Raw genomic sequence first — 24,522 nt, forward strand, 5'->3', positions numbered from 1 at the left:
AGTCGTTAAGAGTCTAAACATGGTATAATTTTCACTTTAGCTTGGCTGGTATTCTCATCTTCTTTTTGAGAACCTTTACCTGTGCAACACTGAAAGAGTAAATTTGTTTGCAGTATTTTGTCGGGCACTGGTAATGCAGCCTGCTCCAGTAGTAAAATTCGCACCTCTTTGCAGCTGTTAGTGTTAGCGTATAACGGTAGTTAACTGCTTCACGTTAGAGTATACCAACGTAGAAACGTATTCCAGAGCGTGCATGTCAGTTTTTTACTCACTTAAGCACCTACACTCCGCGGCAACATTTTAGCTTCCACACTGCAGAACACACTCGGAAAAATATTGAGGTTGCAAGTTTGCCTGGATTACAAGACCACCCGCATCTTTAAAAGCACGTATACTGTTATACTTGGCCACGTATGCGTACAGCTGTCCTGTTTTTTTTTCTTTTCGGTATTAGCGCGTGAGTATCGACCAGAAAGATGGTCGTTCAGCGTCCCATGCAGAGCCCCAGAGGCGAAACGGACGAGATTACGCGCATGCGCACAGAGCGCGTGCCAGTTGCAGCGTTGTCTGCACGGCTGTTATGCTGACGTGACACAACTCCCGTTGCTGGTCCACCGATGAGCTCGCGAGACGGGGCCGACTCGTACTGGGCGGTAATTTGAGGAGTGGTGATCTTTGACCCAAAACCACATCACAGGCCAAGCTGGTATGTCGTTCTAGGGGCGCATATAGTGCTCGTATATATGAAGCGATGCGGGGCAATGTCTCAACGGCAACGACAATGGTCATGGTTGCAGTTGTCTCACGACATGCGAATGCATTCTGTTCTAATGCTATCCTATTCTTTTGTAGTTGGCGCAGATATAAGTGCTTGCACTGAGTATTAGCGGATAATATTTCGTATTCTCACACGTTTGATGACATGATACCGTTTCGACCAATCACGAGTTTTGTAACGCCACTTTTTGGGCGACGCCGAATATTCGTTTCGATGAGCATTTAATGCTTTCGCATTAATATTCAAGTGCATGTTATTCACATGTTATTAAGATGCATCTTCTGCCGATTCCACCTCAGACTATGTTTACTGGCGCACAATCGCGGAGTGTGAATTGTACTGCGTGGCGATGTTTCATTTTCTATCGTAGTTACGCTTTTTATTTTTTTGATATTACTACTGGTTGGGGACATGGAGTTGAATCCTGGAAGGGCAGAATTCAATAAATCCATGCTCGAAGCGATCGAAACAAGACATGATTAAAGTGTGATGGCTTTAATAAATTAAATGAAGAAATCGATAGCTAGAACAGGCTATGCCAAAGTTTGAGGGCACAAGATCGCTGTCGCTGAACGCAGAAAACGGTGCGCAAACACTCATTGCGCAATGAACTTATTGTGGAAGATCGATAATTTGGAAAATAAATTTCGGCGTTGCGCTTTAATATTCTACGCGATATCTGATAGGGAGGCAGATGAATCGTCCGCAACGTCTGAAATACATGCCATTAAAAGAGTGACCGAACTTGGTTTAAGGGCTGCGCAGGTCGAAACAACACACAGGCCAGGGAAGCACCAAGTGGTAAAAAGGTGTTCTATAATCGCTAAATTTGCTTTCTTAAAGTGTCGCGGCAAACACAGATAAGTTGATAAGTTGGAAAGTCATTCTGAGGCGGTACGTCGACCAAAAAAAAAAAAGAATACTGTGCTCAGGTGGATGCCAATGAGTAATTACTCCCTTATTACAAATCTACTCCACCTTGGGGGATTCCCCAAAACATTTGACCAATACTGTTCGAGTTTTTCAAGTTGCGTAAGAGCGAAGGCAGTAACGCAAAGCGATGGCATGATGTGCTGCACTTCAATTACGCGAAGCACGTACGCGACGGAGATCTGGGATAAGGGGTTCAGAGTTCAAAATATATAAGCAGCTTTGTTTAACTTGTTTAACTTATATTTTTGTTTGTGAACTGCTGAAGCGTTAAAAAAAAGTTGAGAATTTTGAACACTTCTTCTGCATAAAAGCCGTCGGTGCTTCGAGCCACAAAATCAAGGCTGAATACTGATATAGGCGCCAACGAATCATTCCAGCAAATTGCGCGTTCTGCAGAAATGACAATAATTGACATGGAGGCGGTGTTTTTTATGTTAGTTCATATTACTGTATCTTGTTTTCGTCTTGAAATCGCTTTCGGGTCATGCGACGCTGTGTGGTGTAGAATTATACTATCAAATGGGATAGGTCTATGTGTTTGCTCCTTTTATGGGCCTCCTGGAAGCTTAGCTGGTATGATGATAAAATTTTGTGCATAAACAATAGAAACCACCCGAAGAGAGTGCCCTGTGGTAGGAAATTTTAACTTCCCAGGACTGTCTTTCATTCAAGAACTGACCGCGAGCGGCAACGCCTCTGGTGCTGGGGAAGAATTTGTAAATATCATGGGTGATTTCGCAGACTCAAATGGTGACACCGCCATATCTGGCTGAGCAATATATTGGATTTAGTGCAAATAAAAGAACCAGGTTGGGTTGTGTCCACTTTAGTGCTGCCAGTAATCAGTGATCATGAAACAGTACAGCGAGAAATTCAGGCATTGTACGCAAAGGTGAAATCATATTCAATACAAAAGGTCTATAACTACGTCACAGCTAACACTAGAAATGTATAAAGCGTTCGAAGCTTACTTTTCACTGCTCGTGACGCTGTAAGAGTCGTGCAGTGTTAAAGATCCATGACTTCTGTTCAGAAACAATATCTTAGAATTGCAGGAAAGATCTGTTCCGTCTTGAATGCAGCAGTCAAGGTGCTTCCAAGAATAAGCCACGGTTCAATGCAGTTTTAAAGTGTCTTTATAATAAACGTAAAAGAGCTTATTAAAGGTATAAAGAAGCCTGATTTCTTGATGAAAGCAAAGTTGGAGGCTACTAACAACGATTATCGTTATTCAAGCTGGAAATCGCTCGTTGCTCAAGCTAGAAATAGCTTTCTTGACCCTTTTTCTTCGGGGTTCAAGCTGTGCCATTAGGTTAAACGAAATGGCAAAAATAATGCAGCAACTCCACCTTTCGCGCACGACGGCCACTTGACTGATGACAGTCTCAAACAGGCAGACTGCTTTAACAATTTTTTTCAATTCAGTATTTCTGCCCTGCACACTCTTCGACGTTCATTACGGCCCAGTACAGCTTAGCTCTACGGCGGACGTAGAAGTAGATGAAAGACGAATTACAGCCTTTCTTCAGCGCTTAGATCTGTCTAAAACTGGAGGCTCTGTTGTTTTGTTCAGTGTTCTTTTAAAAATAAGCGTTCAGCCTGCGCTGTCATTTTTATCTGTCTTATTCAAGAAACTGTTGCTGACTAGTTGCCTTAATTCCCAGTGAATGAAAGGCGCCCTGCGTCGTTACAATTCTTTTAACCTCGGGCCGCGGGAGTTAGTTTAATATTACCGTCCTATTTTTTAACGAGCATTGCCTGTAAAATTCTGGAGCTTATGAACTATCTCAATGCAAATTCCATACTAAATCGTTGCAGCAACATTGATTCTATAACCCTAGGTTTCAAGAAGGCTTTTAACGTGGTGGATCATGGTTTATTGGTTGAGAAACTGCGTTATTTAATTGTATAGGCGAAGATTGTTGATTGCATTTGCCAAGTGGGAGCGAAACATTGTGAATGATAGTTCCATTTTTTTTTTCAGCCAAAGTTTTTGGCGACGGTCGCCAAGACGGTTTTTCAGGAAATAAAAGGCACACCTTACGAACGGTCCGAATAATTTCAAGAAACGAGCTAGCCCTTAAGCATTGCCAACAAAATAAAGGTCTGCATCACTGAATCTTTCACAAATAAAAAAAAACTGAAATGGTGCAAATTACTTGTCTCATATGCACCACGAAAGCTCTCGCAGGCCTCTGAACAATTATTCCGTGAACGGTATTAAAGTTTTCCTTTCTTCAAACTTGAACTGCGCTAACTTTTCAGATGAATACACACATAGACATCACAGGACGGGCGCTGCCTACTGCTGTCTATCTGTGTATTCGTCTGAAAAGTGAGCGCTGTTTAAGTTTGAAGAAAGGAAAATGCATCATCAACTAGCCCCGCAACGTGTTTTACTAAGTGGTATTAAAGTATGGGGTCGGCTGCGAAAAGCTTACAAAACCATGTGAGAATGCGCCACTAATGCTGGCCATAAGACTGCTATTATGTGCTGGGACTTACATCAACTGATCGAGATGCTGCATCAATTATCGCGCATGAGAACACGAACTTTCGCTAAGGAAAAAGGAGATGTGTCACATATGCAGTGGGACTGCATATGTGAGCTGCAAGTTTTTAGAGATGAAAAGTTTGGGCTGAAAGCTAGACATTTGCCTTGTACGGTGGTATTTAACGCACTGATGGCCGTCAGAAACGCAGCAGTGGTTTATTGGTTTGGGAGCTCGTAGTACGCCGGGTAGCCACACTTCTCTTCTTCGTCTGTCTCTAGCCGTTGGGCTCAACTTCTTCACTACAGCCTTAGTGTTGACTGGAAAACTTGCTGTGAGAAAGAAAGGTAACTTGTAACTACGGGTAACTGTTCCTCTTTTTAGGCAATTATTCTGCTGTTTGCAATTATTCTGCTGTTTTGACATTTTCGTTCTTTCCTTGTTTCTCGCAGTAAATCAATGCACGCGTGAAGAAGAGCTATATAGGACGGTTTTGGGCACTTGCAAAGCACTTGAATGTTTTGCTTTTGCGTGCCATATTCTGTGTTCTTCGCAACTGTTACAAGCGTCCAATAAGATAAAGTTCGAAGTAACCGAAGTATAGGCAGGTTGAGAAACCCAGTAAGAAAGGCAACTAGGACGCTATGGAATGCTCAGTGCAAGACCTTATTCGCGGAAGAACACAAAAGCACACAGAAAATGGAAGTTTTCGGATGCTGATTTTTGTTTCTCTTCGGTAACTTCCTAAGTTGAAATAATAGAAAGATTAAAGAAATCGATATTTATACTTATAACGGTGAAAATGACGCCAGCATAACATAGTAAAGCCAGGGCACATTGTCCTATTCTTGTAAAGAAAAAGTTTCACGCTTTATCAGGTATGCGGACAAAGTCATTCATCTGAGTTTCAGGGATGTCTAAAAGTATCGACGGCTGCTTTATTGAAATCAGAGGGCAGCACAACCAAGTTTAAGAACAAAGGCCAAAACAGCACGGCGTTCCTTCGTGATAGGAACAGGGCTAAAATGGATGCGGGCGTGCGCCGAAGAATTATCGTATCGCGCTTTGTTAGCCGTTGCAAGCGAAGTTTGCTTCCCGATTATTTGACTCGCGACGCTGCCCATAACACTTATCGATTAAGGTCTATTTTGTGCGGGAAGCATACCGAATTATTGGAGGTGACTGTTTTCTTTTTGTTCGAGGTCAGCCTTGCTTATTTTTTCAGCTATGTCTGTTTCTTCAGCTATATCTGGTGGCAAGCCAAACAGTTTTAGTGATTGAAATATTGATGCTTGCGTGATCTGGTCGCTTATTCACTCAAGATCAGTTCAGAGTTATCACGGCCGCACTTAGACGGAAGCGAAATTCAAAAGCCCCCTCATGCTGTGCGATGTTCTTGTCTTTTTAATATCCCTATAGGAGGTCGAAAGTAATTCTTTGTCCTCTACTATGGCGATCCTACCCCTCTTACAACCCCTGCTGCTACCCCTGTTACGCGGAGGGTTTCTGCTGATGTTCTGCCAACCAGTTAACTTCCGTCACAATTGTTTGGTGGTATTACACGAGTGTCAACCAACACCGAGTCTTCGACGGCGTTTGATTTCAAGCGAGGCTACCACTGCCTCCTGGGAAGACCAGCTGAGAGGATGCCGGTCGTTGGTCCTTGCTCAGAATTGAATTCGACCAGCTCTCAAGTTACTTTGCGTAAATCGAAACACGGGAAGCAGAATGTTCATGCATGTTTCCTCTTTAAAGTTTAGGCACCGCTGCCATAATCTAGCGCAGAAGTTCTGATTCGCGCTTGTAAACCAACCCAGGTCATGTTTGCACTCTCTTTTTGGTGTCAGTAATGTCACGGACGCAAGGTTAGTCCGGCCCCACCGCGGTGGCTCAGTGGTTACGGCGCTCGGCTGCTGACCCGAAAGACGCGGGTTCGATCCCGACCGCGGCGGCTGAATTTATTGAAGGCGAAATTCTAGAGGCCCGTGTGCTGTGCGATGTCAGTGCACGTTAAAGAACCCCAGGTGGTCGAAATTTCCGGAGCCCTTCACTACGGCGTCTCTCATAGCCTCAGTCGCTTTGGGACGTTAAACCAAAATAAACCAAACCAAACAAGGTTAATCCTTTGGTGTCTGTTTTAAAAAGCACTCAGCCCCTACTATTATAGGTACTAAAAAAAAAAGCAAGTTCTGCCGTTCCTGGTTCTTTTAAGCAAACCGGCACCCTTATCGATAACAGCCATTACAGGGTAACGCTTTTTTGCCTTATCATTCATGTCCCTTTTCCTGCAGAAGAAGAGTAGACTGTGCCGGCTGAATGGGTTCGCGTCCGTCAAACAAGTAGAGTTTTACTAGCAGCAGACGTGTCTGCGCAGTATCGCAGTCTCAGTGAATTACCCAACAAAGAGCTTACTTTTTTAAGCGGAAAAACTAATTTCACACACGCTAGGTTTCGTCCCTTAAGTCTGATGTTTCGTCAATACACTACGCCTCTATGTGCAGCACGACAACGCTGTGTAATTTTCGTGAGGGTTTTCAAGGAACTTTTCATAGGTCTTCACAGGCATATTTTAGCGCAAAAGGCGGGACGACAGAAAGAATGAACGAACACGGGCGCTACTGGCAACTGCTTTATTGAAACGAGAACGAGGCATATAAATACGCTTCTGGCCTGCGCCAGCGCTACCTACCCAAGAATTTGGTATCTACATAGGAAATCATATAAGACGCGATAGGAAACTTATCTCAGCATTATACAGAACAATAGACGTGTCACTAACGCAGTCCTGCCCTCCTTTCCCGATAAAGAAAGCTTCCAAGGTTTCACCGGCTGTTTTTTGAGCACTTCTGCCAAGGATTGAAACACTAAGGAAACGCGGCTCACAATTGGTGCAATCAATGCAGTGGTCAACCAGATTAGTACGTGCCTTATTGTAGATATCTTTTGCATGTTCCCGGAGTCGATCGTTTATACAGCGCCCTGTCTGGCCGATGTACTCTTTGCCACATGACAGGGGAATCTTGTACACGACGTTCATAGCGCACTGCACAAAGCGTTTTTCATGGTTCTTTCGACAGCCCCTTTTTCCATCTTCGCAAGTAATGCGGCGGCTCAGCTGAGCAAGTTTCTTAGGGGCTGAAAAGACCATCGGCACGCCAAACCGATTAGCCACCTTTTTCAGGTTGTGGGATACCTTGTGAAGGTACGGTACGACTTCCGGCTTTTGCTGACCATCCAAGGCTTTTGCAGCAAACGTGCGCTTACCGGGATTCCTTTTCTTGAGGAGTGTTTCCGCGACTGCCATGACGACCGACCCAGGGAAGCCAGCTGAAAACGGCCTACCCAATTGAAGCTCAAAACTTGCTTGCATCTCATGGACACACGACTTCCTCAGCGCCAAATCCAGGCAGAGAGTGGCGATGCCTCTCTTTACTATTTTAGAATGACAGGAGTCGTACGGCAAGAGCTCTATTTGTGCTTATGGTGAATACGCCCAGCATAAGTGCCTTTCCCTGAACATAAGCTTCAAGCCTAAAAACTGAAGAATCCCTTCCTCTGGAAGTTCGTAAGTAAAATTGAGCCCTTTGCCATGAAGTTTAAAATTATCAAGAACACACTGTAGTGCTCGCTCATTGGAAATGGGGCAAAGTTTGTTCAAAACAATTAAAATGTCGTCCATAAAACAAAAAACTTTAAGGACATTGTTATTGTTAAAATTATTAAAACGATCGTGTAAAGAGCGACCAAAATATGATAAAAAAATGTTGCACAAGACAGGGGTAATGCACGAACCAATAGAGATGCCCTTTTTTTGCAGAAAAAACTGGTCGTCAAATCTGATAAAAATAGAACGAAGATAAAATTCTAAAAGACCTAAAAAATTGTCTACCGTCAAACCTGCTGCATTCTGGAAAGCTACAGCACCATTTTCGACAATGCAATCTTTGACGGGAGCAAACAATTCAGGATGAGGCTATATGATTTCTTATGTAGATTCCAAATTCCTGGGTAGGTAGCGCTGGCGCAGGCCAGAAGTGTATTTATATGCCTCGTTCTCGTTTCAATAAAGCAGTTGCCAGTAGCGCCCGTGTTCGTCCATTCTTTCTGTCGTCCTGTCTTTTGCGCTAAAATATGCCTGTGAAGTCTGAACACCAACTAGCCCAGCATTTAACCCTTTTCATAGGTCTTGACTACAGATTATTATATGTGTACGATGCACTTTATTGGCACTATCATATCTGTCGAGCCGGTGCTGGTTTTCAGCCTCCATGATAAACTGAAGCGGTGACGTTGTGGTCAATATTGGAAGAATAAAAAGCGGTTTCCTTGTGGTAGAGCAACCGCTTCGCATTCCGGAGGTGCTGGGTTCGATTCTCAGTGCCGCCGGGTACCCAACTGTTTTCTGATGGTACAAGATTTCCTCCAGCCTGGTGCTCGGAGTGATATGCTATTGGAGTGATATGCTTTGAAAAAGTCCTTTGGCCAAGCTCACCTCCCCTCGACGGCCAATCGATCATCTTGGGACCGAGGTCCGCCTTGTGCAGTTAACCCCATTATGGCTCCTTTTCTTCTTATGGAGCAAAGGCGGCTTTGGGCAAGGAACGCCATTGCAGAAAGAGTGCCATTGCACAAGGTGTTCACTCTATTTAAGGCGGGGTCAAAGACCCTTTTTGCAAGTATTTCACTCCCATAAGCCGACTAACAGACCATCGAAAGTCTTGTGCCCATGAGTCACCAGTGGGTGCCCGGCAGCGCAGGGTATCAAACCCCGCACCTCCCGCATGCGTGGTGGAGGCTGCGGCACTGTGGACTGTTTCAAAGGCAGTTCACCCTGGGTACTTTAAATGTATAATAAATACTATGCGGTGAGGTTCGAGCATGCACTGTCTTTTAAACTACCGAAAGGTGCACGGACTGCCAGCCTAGGGCACTTCCGACAGACTCCTTTAAGGGTCAAGCCTTAAAGATGCGGCACTGTTTCTTGAAAACAATTACTGCTATCCACCTTCGCAGAAAAGCTTGGTTCAATCGAGGGCTCTGGTTAAGCTCGGACTGTTTCCAGAGTAAGGAACACGATTAACCATTTTTTCAGCATCAGATGTCGAATACATCGCCAGTGACGATGAAACAGCCAATACAAAACTGGCATACATCTCACCAGGCCCATTGTCAGTTCAAGGAATGACATGGTCAGCCAACAGGCTACTGTTGTGGTTTCTGCCTCCTCTCCTGTATGTTGGCTTGAAGGACGACTCGCGACTTGTGCTTGGCGCGGCAACCCCAGACGCCATGGCGACCTACAGCGAAGTCTCAGCGCCGTACAATTTAAGTTGAAGTACTGCTTTGAGGAGCATAGGCTGATGTTAGAATCGCATGGACCTGCCATCGTTTAGCCACCGCTCAGTCTTGCGACTACCCTCGGTTTCAGCTTTATCGTGCCTTCAAGTGGACTTTGCTTATAATGAACTGAAACAGAAGCCACAACTCCGATTCATAAGTATGATTTAGGTTGATGCAACATATTTCAGTTAATATAGTTGACCAGTAGGCAAAAAATATTGACAGTCGATTTGCGTATTAGGCCAAATCCGAATTGCGTACGCTAGTGCTGTATAGACATTGTTTTGCATTGCTTATCGTGCACCTGCCAACTAGGTGACGTGACCTTGAGACGTCACCACAATCTGCAAGGTGCATATGCACATATATACACCTGGGCAGGTTGCCCACCACTCGGTGGGCAGGAGGGCAGCTAGCCACAAAGCAGGCTTTACAAAAACCCACAACGGGTTTAATTTGGGGAATGGCCACAATAAGTGTTTGTGCCCTAAAAAGATGGATAAAAAGTGGCTGCGTCCACGCACGCACAAAGAGTGCAATTTCTAGAGCAGAACTAGTGTTTTTACTCAGCATTGGTTAGCCTGGTTCCAGAACTAGTTAGACGAGGGTAATGTTATTTTTTTTTAACGGGACCTGCCACTGGGATCAAGAAAAACGCACAAGCTGACGCACGCTCAAGTAGACGCGCTAACACATAAAATGCTCTGTACAGCACCAGCTCTTTGTTTTCTTGTTGAAATAAGTTACAAAAGCAACAATTACAATGGGTCTGTATTGCCATTTGCGACATCCGCGGGACGAACACAACAACTCTCTGAACTCAGCTACGGTAGTAGCAACTGGCGCACGGGAAAACAGCATTTATATACCGAGAAAAGAACGGAAAGAGATAAGTTATTTACAGCGTAGTATACGCTGTTTGCCCGACCGATGACTATTGTGAAACAGTGTCGCAAAGTTTCGTGAAACCGCAAGCGCAACAAACAAGCTGGGTACATGAGATTCACGATTAGGAAAGAAAACAAACAAAATAAATAACCAACCAAGGAACATATATTTTAGCTCTGAAAGCTACCCACGTCGTGCCCGCGTTCACAACTCCACGGAACTTATTCGTTCCACTCTGGGTTCCCTTCGCTGCGTAAAAATTTTAACACACAACCGCGTTTTTTTACTTTTTTAAACCACTGAGACGCCTGGGCACAATGGACAAGAGGAGAAAAATCCGGGTTGTTTTCATTTTTGTACACCACAGTTTTCTCGAAAGCTCTGCTGTCGGATAATGTTTTCCATTTTCAGGATGCCCTCTTTAGAAGTCTACTTTGCGCCACGCTTCTGCGGAAACAAAATAATAATGCGAGGTATTTCTGCAGCTGCCTATTGAGTGTGTTAAAATTTAAAAGGGTCGTGCACTGCAAAAGAAGGACAGTCGTAAGAAGCCAGCAGCTGCAATGGCTAGAGTACATCGGATAAGAACAAAAACTTATACTGAAAAAGAAGGCAACACTCGTAGTGTGGCCGGTTTGTTGGTGAGGAGGAAGCCAGGAGGCTGGCTATTAAAGGATATTTCGACAGCCACAGCAAGAGACATTTTCGAAGTTCGTGTGGGCATGCGGGCATTTTGTTTCTCTGCAGTTGTGCGTGTGGCTTTTGTAGGTAGAATTTCTTTAATGGCTAAATAATTTTCGTTATTACATGAGCGAGAAGGTTAATCCACACCCGTTTGTAGCAGGCTAGCAATAAATGACGCACTTTAGTTCATTTAATGCTCAAGCATTTTCTTCTTTCCTATGCTTTGCATACAATGTCCAGCATAGAAATCGCAGCTGTTCCTCTTCGTAAAAGACGGCCTCTGCACTTCTACAGTGAAAGTCTGCTATTTGCCTTGACACGTGGCGAAAACAAACACTTTCCCGGAGACATTTCTAGCTCTAACAAGCGACATCATTGCTTTCGGCATTTACATTGGCAGGATAGAGAGCTACTGTCTGCAGCAGACTGAGACTCTTGCGACTGGTAAGGTTAGCTAAAACTCAGGGTATTCGTTTTCTGCCGCGAAGTTCTTGGCATTTCCTGCCATCCCTGTGTCGCTGAGAGCAATGTTTTGTTCTTCAACCAGACAATTGGCTGCAGAATACTTCGTTATTGACTACTTAACCTTCTTCCGGCCGTCAAAAACCAGCCACTTGCCTGCTATAAGGGTTTGAAGATAAAAAAATCATGGAGCTATTCAACATCATTACGATGTTTTCTATTAGAAAGGGGCGCGGGGAATGAGTCCATGCGCAGATTAGAGTTCTGGTTTTAAGTGTCACGAGTGAAATGCGCATTTCCCCATGTACCGGTCCGTGCAGCAACTGTGATAACCTGCCGCGGTGGCTCAGTGGCTTTAGCGTTCGACTGCACAGCCAAGATTCCGGGGTGAAATTCTGGACACGGTGAATGCATTTCCGTAAAGGCGAAATGCAAAAACCACCGTGAGCTGTGCGCGATCTGAATGCATGTTAAATAACCCCAGGTGGTCGAAATTAACCCAGAGACCTCGACTACGGCGCACCTTACAATCCATTCACTCCTTCCGCCACGTTAAACCCCATATTGTTTCTTATTCGCTATTGCTGAGAGACATTTACCAATTTGCTGTATTCGCCCGTTGAATCGCACACGTTCTTTTCTTTCATAGTTTTAGATGTTAGAAGGCACTGAGCCGGTTTCCCGTCGGTCGTCCGCGTGGCGAACACTTACCGGGCGTATGAGACTGAGCGAGTGTGTAAACACATGCGTGCTTTATAACCAGACAAGAAAAAAAATCTACGAAAGCAATCAACCCTTAAAACAAAGAAAACACAAAGAAATGATGTACGCACGAGTGGAAGAAGAGCTTTTGAAGAGTGATCGGTTCTAGAATAAATATGGGTAAGAGGCAAACAAAAGAGGCGCTTTTGGGGATGCATATTAATAAATCTTTTGCGAAAATATATAATACTTCGTACATTACGTCCCTTAGGCAGATCAGAAGGAGGTAAGGGTCTCTTGATGTCAGAGGCACTACATTTTTGTCTGTAATCGGATAAGATTAACGGATTAACTCAAAGTGGTTGGGCAGACATTGAGAATGAAGATTCCAAATTAAAATAACACAATCTAATTTAGACCTAAAACTCAAGGTGAGGCTAGCCGACGATAATACACTGCCGTTACGGACACCTCAAGATAAAGTGCAAGTTAGGCGCGCCCTCGGTGCTTATGTAAAGTGTTTTTATTGTGAAAGAAATACTGCTAGCGGTTTGCGCCTTCAGCGTGGCGCGGCGGTAGTTACCATTGACCTTAAGCTTGACCTCTGTTGTGACGTCACACCAGCTGCGAAAAACCAGGGCCCCAGCTCGCGCCGTCAGTGTGGAGCGGCGGTAGCTACCAACATTTGTTAGGTTGGGGCAACCAAAAGGAAATAAAAATAATATGCCCCCGCCTGCACCGCTTGCGCACAACAGGCTCGGTAGCTACCAACAGCGGTGAGCCTCGCGATCCTCCGATATGGGCGCTACAGCCGGAGTGACGACACACCAGCTGCGAAAAACCAGGGCCCCAGCTCGCGCCGTCAGTGTGGAGCGGCGGTAGCTACCAACATATGTTAGGGTGGGCTGTCTAAAAGGAAAGTAAAATAATAGAGCCCGGCCCGCACCGCTTAGAGCACAACGGGCTTGGTAGCTACCAACAGCGGTGAGCCTCGCGATCCTCCGATATGGGCGCTACAGCCGGAGTGACGACACACCAGCTGCGAAAAACCAGGGCCCCAGCTCGCGCCGTCAGTGTGGAGCGGCGGTAGCTACCAACAGCGGTGAGCCTCGCGATCCTCCGATATGGGCGCTACAGCCGGAGTGACGACACACCAGCTGCGAAAAACCAGGGCCCCAGCTCGCGCCGTCAGTGTGGAGCGGCGGTAGCTACCAACAGCGGTGAGCCTCGCGATCCTCCGATATGTGCGCTACAGCCGGAGTGACGACACACCAGCTGCGAAAAACCAGGGCCCCAGCTCGCGCCGTCAGTGTGGAGCGGCGGTAGCTACCAACAGCGGTGAGCCTCGCGATCCTCCGATATGGGCGCTACAGCCGGAGTGACGACACACCAGCTGCGAAAAACCAGGGCCCCAGTTCGCGCCGTCAGTGTGGAGTGGCGGCAGCTACCAACAGCGGTGAGCCTCGCGCTCCTCCCGCTACACTGTAAACAAAAATATACCCAAAAGGGGGTAAAAAGGGTGGCGGCCACCCTTTTTACTCCATTTGTGACAACATTTACTCCATGAGTGGGGAGTAAAAAGGTGGACTGTCCTCCATTTTACTCCCATGAGGGAATAAAGGAGTAAAAATGAGGATTTACCAGAATTTACACCAGTCTAGAAAGGGAGTTGATTGTGCCAAATACTCCACCAGTGCCGAAATGGAGTAAAAAACACCATTTTGTGCAATCCGACCCGCCACCTAGCGTCTCATCTGCTTCTGGTCAGTCGTCTGATAACGGCGGTGATTGAAGACCGCTTGGTTGCCATCGTCGCCGGATCTCTGCTGACCTGCTCCTTCACGGGCGCCAGCCGCGGTACAAGATATCGGCTTGTCGCCGTTTTCCGCTGCAGTACGTTTCATAATTGAATTGCTCCTGTGAAGGCTCCAGTGCTCTAACGATAAGTGACTTTTCTTTGTTTGTGTCGCCACCCCGTTACAGCCCCCGCTTAGGCCTAATTTTCACAGGCTTTTTTCAGTGTGGTCCTCGCACTGTGTTGCAGCAGATTATGTGTTGCATGAACATGGAACTGTGATAGAACATAGTGTCAACGCTGAGCTCTTGATTGAGCTCATGAGGCCACATTTTTCCTCAGCCATGTTTCAAATCCAAGCCTTAACGAAGTGAAAATGAAAGAAAACACTGTCATTACAAACTACCATCAGGTGTATTTTCATCTTTTCTGCTCTGGTTTTGGGTCAAATATAGCGTGGTGCATGACCGTGAAAACTACCCAGCGTCTCCTTGTCAGTTTTGAACTACTGATTATAATGTTACACCCCTTTATCTACGAACATGGACAACGTAACGAGCTCGCAGCAAAAGGAGACGACAAGCAGACGACTCCTGCCGCCTACGCAGCCGCTGGGCTAGCAGACAGCGGAAAGAATGCGTGACGCGGGGTCTAGGGCAGCGCAGTTTCCCAAGTTGGGTTGCCGGCGGCCCGCAGAGCTACTGCCCGTTTCCGCCGCTGTCACTGCTGTAAGAGTGAGCCTGAATGAAGATAAATAAACATGACGCCATTTTTGGGCTCCATTTCTGTGGGTAGTAAAAAATTTACTCCCTTATCACTCCAAAATAACTCCCTTATATAAGGGAGTAAATGAAAAAAACCATACATATGGAGTAAAAAAACCTCCTTTTGGGTGTGCGTTAGAGGACAAGCCATTTACTCCCTTTTGGGTGTTTTTTTGCTAACAGTGTAGGGGGCACTACAGCCGGAGTGACGTCACACCAGCTGTTAAAAACCAGGGCCTCAGCTCGCGCCGTCAGTATGGAGCGGCGGTAGGTACCAACATTGAATAGGGTGGGGCAACCAAAAGGAAATAAAAATAATAAGCCCCTGCCTGCACCACTTACGTACAACAGGCTTAATCCAATAGTAAAATAAAAGAATAGGCCCGTAGGCAAGTTGTAATTTTACCACCCGTGGGTGGAAAAGTAAAATAAAAGGGAAAAGCTACTGTAGTGACCCACCCCTTACAAAAATGACTTTTGAGCTTCAGTTGACGCCTTGTTGAGCTCCTGTTGAATCAACTGGAAACCAACATGAACTCAATGTATGTTGAGCCTACTCAACACCTGCTACACGGAATTTTTGTTGAGCGCAGTCAAGAGATTTACTGTTGAGCAATTTCTGTTGGATTTAAGTTGAATCATCTCAAGGCAGCCGTTTCTAAGCCTAACTAAATGAAATCATTTCGACATCCATCGTGTAAACAGAACCTGATCACATTACACACATTAAGAACGCATGCAGCACCCGTTAAAACTCTCATAAACCGCTCAAAGTCATTTTCTTGCATAGAAAAAAGTGCACTATGCTCATTCAGGCATACCTACTTTGGAGGATTCGTATGTGCTCTCATAAAAAGGGCGCTTAATTAATGCTTTAATTAAGTTGTTTACGAATAAATCAAGGTCGTCAAATAATAGACCGTTGCATATGATCTTCATTACTTCTACTACACATAAAATAAATAAATATTAAGAGTAATAACTGACATAACTTTGCTGATCGGCAGGCCATAACCTGCGCAGGTCCGGACACCCCTGAGTAGGACTATATAAGGGCGAAGCCGAGGTTGCACTAAAGATCAAGATGAACTCCAGCTGTCAGTTCTTCCTATAGCCTCGTGTGCAGTACTGTCTCATGCTCTTTATCTGATGGATGTGTGTGTATATGTATGGATGTGTATGTATCACGGTGGTATGTATATATATATTTATATACATAAGTGTTTGTGCGTATGTGTGGAGCGCTACGTCACAGGGGGTGATGGCTTCACGTTAACGAGAAATCGCAGCAATATGAATATACCGCCGAAAATTGCATTGGTAGTCGGTCCACCTGGCGCAATACGAATGCATTCCCAGGATTTTTTGCTGTTTTACCCCAGCCAAGATTCAGAATGGCGTGTTGATTCACTCCCGTAATTCCAACATGAATTCAACATGAACGCAAAGCAGAAATTTCATTGAGAATGCTCAACTCTAGCACAGTGGCCACTTTTCCAATGAGTTTCAACTCTGCCTCAACAATTCACCAACACTAGCCAATCCTGGTCACAACAAAAATTCAACATGGCGTGTTGAGTCTGCTCATGAGAACTTCAACACTGTCTCAAGAAGCATTTTTGTAAGGGACAGCCGAGAGAGCGGGCCCGGGGAGGCTCCCCTGACCTCCCCTGGGAAGTAGCGGAAAGGGAAATGGGACGTGGGAAGGGAATGGGGACAGCGAGTTTTTGCTCTGATCTTTCAATTACCTCAACTCCATTACTGGCCTGCCTGGCCAGGACAGGGAGAGCATCGAGATTGCCCAATGGTGTGGCCCCACTCACGGGATGCCCGACCACCCACCATACGCAACGGGCTCCGACCGTCGGAGACAGGAAAACCTAACACGGGGTCAGTAGCTACCTGGGGCTCCTCTTCGCTCACTAGAGGGCTTTTCCCACCTGCCGGCTACTAGCCGTCGAAGGTTTGTCGCGGTTTTTCGGATACCGGAAGTATGTGTGATAGTCCCGGCCAGTGGAGGTCCAGAACGTCAACGGCCTCGCGGCCTCAGAACTGGTCGCTCCGGGGGGACCCATCTGTGCTTCCTACCAACCATCCATGCACTTATTTCCTCTCCTAGCTTGCTCTTCTCCTACTAAGGAGAGAGTGTTCAAGGCTGGGCGACCGGGCCACTAACCATGAACGTGGCTTAGGATGAGATGACCCGGGACTACTCCACCGGTACTCCACACATCTTCGGTTTTCGCCAGACTCTTACGAGGCAGTACTAAGTCCTCATCCCCCGGCATCCCGCAGGCGGTTAAGCCTGCGGCCGGCCGTAAGGCCGCTTCCCCGAGGCGGCGGTCCTCAGAGCCTGGCCACTATGAACCCCCGCGCGGACCTGGTTTCTCCGTAACCAGAAACCGACGCGTCGGTAGCCAGACTTGCACGCCCCCGCGCGCAGAGGAAGGTAGCATGTATTTGAAAACCTTTTGGCGTTTTGACATGCCTTCAGGGCCGGATTTCGTGGGTCCAACCTGAGTATAAACCCAGGCCTGCCTCCGCTCAGGCATCGGACCTTACGTGCGCGACTGGCCCTCACAGTCGCCTTGGAGTCGCTGCCATTCCCATTGGGGGTTTGCATCCCCAGAGGATGGGTCCCGGCCGTCCCATCCCCACTGCTGGCATTGCACCGAAACAAAGCCTAGTAGCCGAAACTACACCGGCCCGTATCCGGTGGCGGGGGGGGGGGGGGGCACGAGCAGGCTGCACAGTAAGATTTCCCCCCCGGTAGGTACCAACAGCGGTGAGCCTCGCGCTCCTCCGATAGGGGCGCTACAGCCGGAGTGACGTCACACCAGCTGCGAAAAACCAGGGCCCCAGCTCGCGCCGTCAGTGTGGAGTGGCGGCAGCTACCAACAGCGGTGAGCCTCGCGCTCCTCCCGCTAGGGGGCACTACAGCCGGAGTGACGTCACACCAGCTGTTAAAACCAGGGCCTCAGCTCGCGCCGTCAGTGTGGAGCGGCGGTAGGTACCAACAGCGGTGAGCCTCGCGCTCCTCCGATAGGGGCGCTACAGCCGTAGTGACGTCACACCAGCTGCGAAAAACCAGGGCCCCAGCTCGCGCCGTCAGTGTGGAGTGGTGGCAGCTACCAACAGCGGTGAGCCTCGCGCTCCTCCCGCTAGGGGGCACTACAGCCGGAGTGACGTCACACCAGCTGTTAAAACCAGGGCCTCAGCTGGCGCCGTCAGTGTGGAGCGGCGGTAGCTACCAACGGCGGATCTGCCGTACCGTGTACGATGCCGTCTAGTGCCAAGCTTAAGGAGAAGGCGGCTCGCCAGTGGGAAACCAGGAAGAAACAACAAGCTACGGAGACAGAAGAAGAACGACTTTCGAGACGACGTGCTCAATATGCAGCTCGGCGACTACGTACGAACTCTGAAGAAGATTCGGGTGTAACGAATGGCTAAATTTGATAACATAACCCTTACTAACAGCACCAACAAGACACACCACCAGCCAACCTAGGCGCAGCCAGGGGAAATTGCTTTCGCAATTACCGGGCTTAACCAAGCTAAGCCTCAGCCAATTTTTGTTTTACCTTTACAGATTTTTATTTTCAAAACTTTGACAGATACGTTGGTGTTGTCTATTAATATGGATTATACAGCAAGGCGGACATATATGTGCTTCTTATGGATCAATAATTAAATGAATAATTAACTAAAGATAACGAATAAACTTTTTATTTTTTATTTGAAAGGCATGGTTATGTTGCGAATTTGATGGTCTTCAACATCGATGAACTGTGTTTTAAGTTTTCTTATTCGACAATGTGTTTAGATATATTTAATGAGACACTGTACTGGAATACACATATTTTGAAACTTTCTTCCAGTCTGAGCAGAACAGTTGGCTGCCTTTACCGACTGGCTGGCATCATACCTACGTGGCTAAGGATATCTATATATTATGCACTTTTTGCGCTAAAATCTTTTGCTGCATTCCCGTCTGGGGTACTGCAACTTCCGGTAATTACGAAAAATTAATTACGATACAAAAGAAAGCACTGAGAGCAATTGAAAGACATCACGGCCGACCACAAAACCTCCCATCAATGCCCCTGTTCATCAAACACAGCATTCTGAAGGCACATCAGATATACTTCTTCCGACTATTTAAATATATCCACAAAAACGGACTATACGCTTCCATTCCTGACAATTCTTCCACAACGTACCACTTCCGAAAGCAAAGAAAACTGATTCCTAAAATCCGGTTCAATTACGGTAAACAGACACTATGTTACCAAGTTCCTACAGCCGTAAAATATTTACCGCCACCTCTTCACTTCACTTCTTCCACATCTTGGTCCAATAAGAACCTTCTTTAACTACGAAGTTTCTGAGAAAGCTGTAAAGCTTTCCTTTGTAGCCGTATGGCTGCTCTTGGGTGGACGTCAATGAGTAATTACTCCCTTATTACAAATCTACTCCACCTTGGGGGATTCCCCTAAACATTTGGTCAACACTGTTCCCACTTCGAGTTATTGATCAATTCGCTCTCGCCCTACCATTGGTAGAGCGCCTGCTCCGGTGAAGCGGTGGTCCCGGGTTCGAACCCCGGACCAGGACGAAATTTTCTTTAACTACGAAGTTTCTGAGAAAGCTGTAAAGCTTTCCTTTGTAGCCGTATGGCTGCGCTCGGGTGGACGTCAATGTGTAATTACTCTCTTATTACAAACCTTAAACATTACTTAATTAGCAGTAACATTCAATTTCCATAATACTTCACCCGAGATTCCCTTACAGTTACTGTGTGTATTCTATGAATCATGCTACTTTGTTTGATGATTATGTATTCTGATGAGTAAATCTTGGTTGTGTTGCCTGTTCTGTGAACTTTATGTAGAAACTTGTATTACAAGTAACATTTTTTAAAATGTTTTATTTTTTGCCACTGCATTTCCAACTGTGTATGGGTGCTGAGGCCTTCGTCAGGCAAAGTCAGCCTTTGCCTCAGCTCCTCTTTCCATGCAAAGAAATAAATTGAATTGAATTGAATTGAAAAAAAAGAAACGCACTAGAAAGCTCGTTGAGTTGGGTTTCCCGCGTAGCATATTCATAAAATGGCGTTTTTCGCACTCCTTATGCATCGCATACAGGCACAGTCGGTGGATTTGATGTAGAAGAAGTTATCTTAGTTTCCACGGTGATAATACGTGCAGCGACGCAATTTCATAATTAGGTAATGCGGGAAAGCCAACTCAACAAGCTTTCAAAGGCGTATTTTTGAGGTTCGATATTTAAAACCACATTGTGATTAAGAAAATTTAAAAACAGGGCTAACCTCCTATCTTCATGGCCATCCATTTCGCAATATAAGCTTGGCCCTCGAAATCTCCCCCCAAAAAGTTTGAGTTAATTTTAGTTAATTATTCGTCTAATTGTTGACCAAGATGCGGTACATATTGCCCGCCTTGATGCAGACGTACTTGTCTATAGCGCGCGGGCAGTGTGCTGTGTTGGGCATTTATGTCATGTCTCATGAGGACATGACACATGAGAAGTTACACCTCACGTCTTTTACGGCACACCCTGAGACGATAGGTACACCCTAATGCGAAATGTGAGTGCAGCTTGATTTTGCTATATATTGAAGCAGAAAACTTAGACGACGCTGAAACTACCTTGAAGAGTACAATCCGAAGCATTGCCGCTTTGTCGCACAAGGCCTCTGAACTACTGCATTGAACGAACGCTCCTCAGTGGAGCGGCGCGGCGCAAACCTTTCCCGGTTGCGGCGTCCTCTTCTCCCGCGTATGCTGCTCTCAGCGCGAACGCGTTGCAGCGTACCTGCGTCATTGCTGCAGGGAGAAACTCTGGGGCCACAAATGACACGCCTCCGTTTGGGGTGGGCCACGAGGCGTGTGGCATGCACATTCAGAGTACAACGTGCCCATTGCCATATTAAATGCCTCCATAGACGCATATGTATGTGACGGCTGACGGTTCGATGGCCAATTCACGGGTGACTCAAGCTGCGAGTAGCAGTTGTGTGGTAGATCTTACTCTGATTAAGGGACGCACAAGCTTAGAACAAGGAATTGCCTCGCAAAGAGTACGTCATTTTTCACAAAGCCTCCAATGTGTGCCGCTTAAAAGGGTCGCTGTCGGCGTTACCGGCAGAGCTATAGCAAAGCAAAGAGCACGGCGAAGGATGACAGTAGGGTGATAAGGAAGGCCGGAGGGGAATGAAATGGCTGCGGATAATTTTGCTGCGGAAGAGAGAACGACGGAAGCGTAAGTACGCTGTAGTTGGTGCCAAAACATAGTGTAACAAAAATAAATTGGAAAATAAAATCTTTTGTGGATCGCCGTGGATATTTTTTGAGGTAATTGAAGCATACTGCGCTATCGAAGCTAGCAACATGGTATGAATTTTTTATAATTCTATATGAGTAGAAATATATAAGTGCAAATCGATGGCATTTTCAGATTTTCTAGACAAAAAATTCATCCTACAGTAGTCATTCGATCAATTTTCTTATTTTCCAGAAGGTCCAGAAACCAAAAGCAAATTTTCGGACCCCAAAGGACTTAATTCGTGTCAGAAAGAAAATTCTAAAGGGGAGAAAAGTGCTTTCTGCCGCATATTTGCAGTGAGGTGGTCCTAGTAAAAATATAAATTACAGTTCGTTTTAATTTAAAGAAGTTCATTTAACTAACAGTTCATTTAAAGTTAATTTAACGAAGTTGGATAGAAATCTTTTTGTTTTAAGCGAGAAAATAATTTTTAAGTTGATCGTCTTCGCTGTATCCCGGCTCTGTTCTGTGCTCGCTCTTCACTGCAATGCACGCGGCAGGCGCCGGCAAGGAGGCACGCGCCTTCAGGCTCTTATAATAAGGGAGTAATTACTCATTGGCATCCACCCAAGCGCAGCCATACGGCTATAAAGGAAATCTATGCAGCTATCTCAGAAACATCGCAGTTAAAGAAAAATTTCCCTTAACATTTGGCCAACCATGCAGGCTCTACGGTGCTCCAGCGCAGCGGTGAGCTGCGCTTGGCCGTTGTGAACAATCTGCTGAAGAGCATGGTCTGCGGAAAAAGATATTAATAAATAAAGCTATCGAGTAGTCCCCAATAGCGTCGCACCGCACATAGTAACTGGAGATGCAGACATGATCGCTGCAGCCTCGCCCGTCATCCAGCCGTTGTGTGCGGCTATGCCATTTGCCTGTGCCGCTTTCAGCCTGTGCGCGACATCTGAGAAGAGTGTTTCTCCACGTGTACAGCTTATATGCAGTTCGTGGTGCAAACATCCGATCTTCCCAACCAGCAGGAAGCGCACTTAGCGGTAGGGTTCCAAGCGTATTGAAAACCATTCCACGGTTTGTTTTTTTTTCGGCTGCGAGGTCTTATTTTTCGCTAGTTAACGCGATTAAAGCGGACTGTCATGGTGATAGTTAACAGCGTGCTGCTATTATGGTGTCCGCTTTTAGTGTGTCGGTGCATGCGGCAGAAGGCGTAGCGGTGCCTTATGTTCACGGTATGCCCTGAAGACGGTATACTGGCCGAAAGTTCGAACACAGGGAATGCGCCATATTTTCCAAGAGAAGCGAAGTCTTGGTTTTTCGTGCGTTTTTCAATGTATATGAAGAAGACACATGAAGGTCGTTGTTCGTATCGGCCGTGTGAACTTACGAGGGCTACATCAAGAATGAGTGAGAAATTGAAGTGTAAACGTGGTTTTTAAGGAGTTGCTAGTTTTTGCCATCCACACTGTGTTTAATCACGGGGAAGTGGCACTCACACTGTTTGTGTGTGTCTAGAGTAACGTATACTATACGACGCTGGTCTGAGAGATACCATTAAAGTGCTTCTGGCAACGACAGTATGCAAGTTGGATAACACAACATGTATAAGAGAAGTCGCGTTGGCCCAGGTACTTACTACGCGGAAACTCTCCTCCGGAACACACTGGCTCTTGACATCGAAGCAAAGGTCACTGCAGGTGCAAGTGTCGATCATTGGCATACTAGTCGACTACAAACAGTTTTTTCTAATCAAGAAGGGGCTTGCGATATCCCTAGGTAAGCACCCGAAAATTCTCCCTTTTGTAAACAGTCAACTATAAAGTAATTTGAGAGCTCAAAAGAAAGACTCAGATGATGTAATCGCACTAGCGGACTTTGCACAGCCCTGTAATTTAGTGTCCAAGGCATCCCGCCGCGCAGTCAGACAACTGAGTTAGTACACGGAGGCCACGCTGCCCTCCTACATTCATGTATTTCCGCGCATGAGACAAGGGTACACACATTTCAGTGAACTTATTTGTTCTCTTTTTCCACTGCCTAAAAGACAACTCAGTGGCCGTGATGAAAATGGGGGCGCAAACAAAACAGAGACAAAGAAAGAAGACATCAGGACGAGGGCTTTTTTTGTTGTCTTCTTTCTTTTTCTACGTTTTGTTTTCGCCCCCATTTTCATCATGAACAGCTTACAACTCGCCCAACTTTCCATTCTGCTCAACACAGTGGCCACCTGGCTATTTCATAAAAATAAACTTAGGTTGAAAAACGATCCACTAAAAATTAATTGCACAGTTGTTTTGCCTGGTTCAACTGTATTAACTCTCAGAGCGGTTAATCGCCTGCCGACTTCAGACTTGAGTGCATTGCAGTTTTTGCATGAGATAGTTTCGAAGGCTTCTGCTCAGACGTTCTGCTTGGGGGAGGGACATTAATCTTCCCGATCTGCTTTGGCAGGATGGCTTATGCTTAACCGGAAGTCGCGGTCGCATGAACTCGGAGGTGAAAAATATAGCTGATACCTTAGGGCTGCTACTATACGTAGATAAACCAACTCCCGATAATCGCATTTATGATGTCTTGTTCTATAGTAAGCCTAATCTTGTTACTGATGCAAGCGTGTTTCCGGGTATAAGTGACCACCTTGCTGTCATCGCGAATATCAGATCTGAAACATACCGCCGGAGGACATGTGTAGAAAGAACAGGCTATTTTTTAAATGTGATTATTCTAGTATGGCTCCTTGACCACCTGCCTGTACTTGAATGTTTGTCTGAAAATAATGGTGTTATGAGTTGTGGTTTATTTTATTTTTTTTATTTTTGAAGGGTAAATAAATGAATAAATAAAAAAATAAATACCGTCAACCCTCATTTGAGGGTCATTACAGGGAGGGAAAATGAAGAAGAAAAAAATACATATATACACAAGAATGAACAAGCCTCCTTGAGCAGACAATACAAGAGAGCATAAAAGCGCACTACATTTCACATCACCGTACAGCCACCTGCCATAGAAAAAGAGATATTTGACAGTCAGTTACACTCCCATCCACAGGAATCCCATGCATAGATATAGTCACTAAGTGCACTCACGAATGCCGCTACATTTGCATACTCAACAACATGACCAGGCAGTTTATTCCAGTGCTCAATAGCATCCGGAAAGAATGAGCAGCGAAAGACTTAGGTCGGGTCAAATATGGCCGAATCGCTTTGTGGTGATTAAGGCGGGAGCTCAATCTACCTGAAGGGAACAGATATCTTTCTTTATTAATGTTAATTACAGCGCAAATAATTTGGTACTGTATCTTTAATCTCTCTTTTTATGTCTTCTTTCTTGAAAAAATATTGGTTGAGCTCACAAGTGTGTTTGTACCGAATACCAAAC

This window comes from Amblyomma mixtum, chromosome 3 (genome assembly GCF_055824585.1).
Source record: "Amblyomma mixtum isolate Tamu chromosome 3, ASM5582458v1, whole genome shotgun sequence".
Lineage (NCBI taxonomy): Eukaryota > Metazoa > Arthropoda > Arachnida > Ixodida > Ixodidae > Amblyomma > Amblyomma mixtum.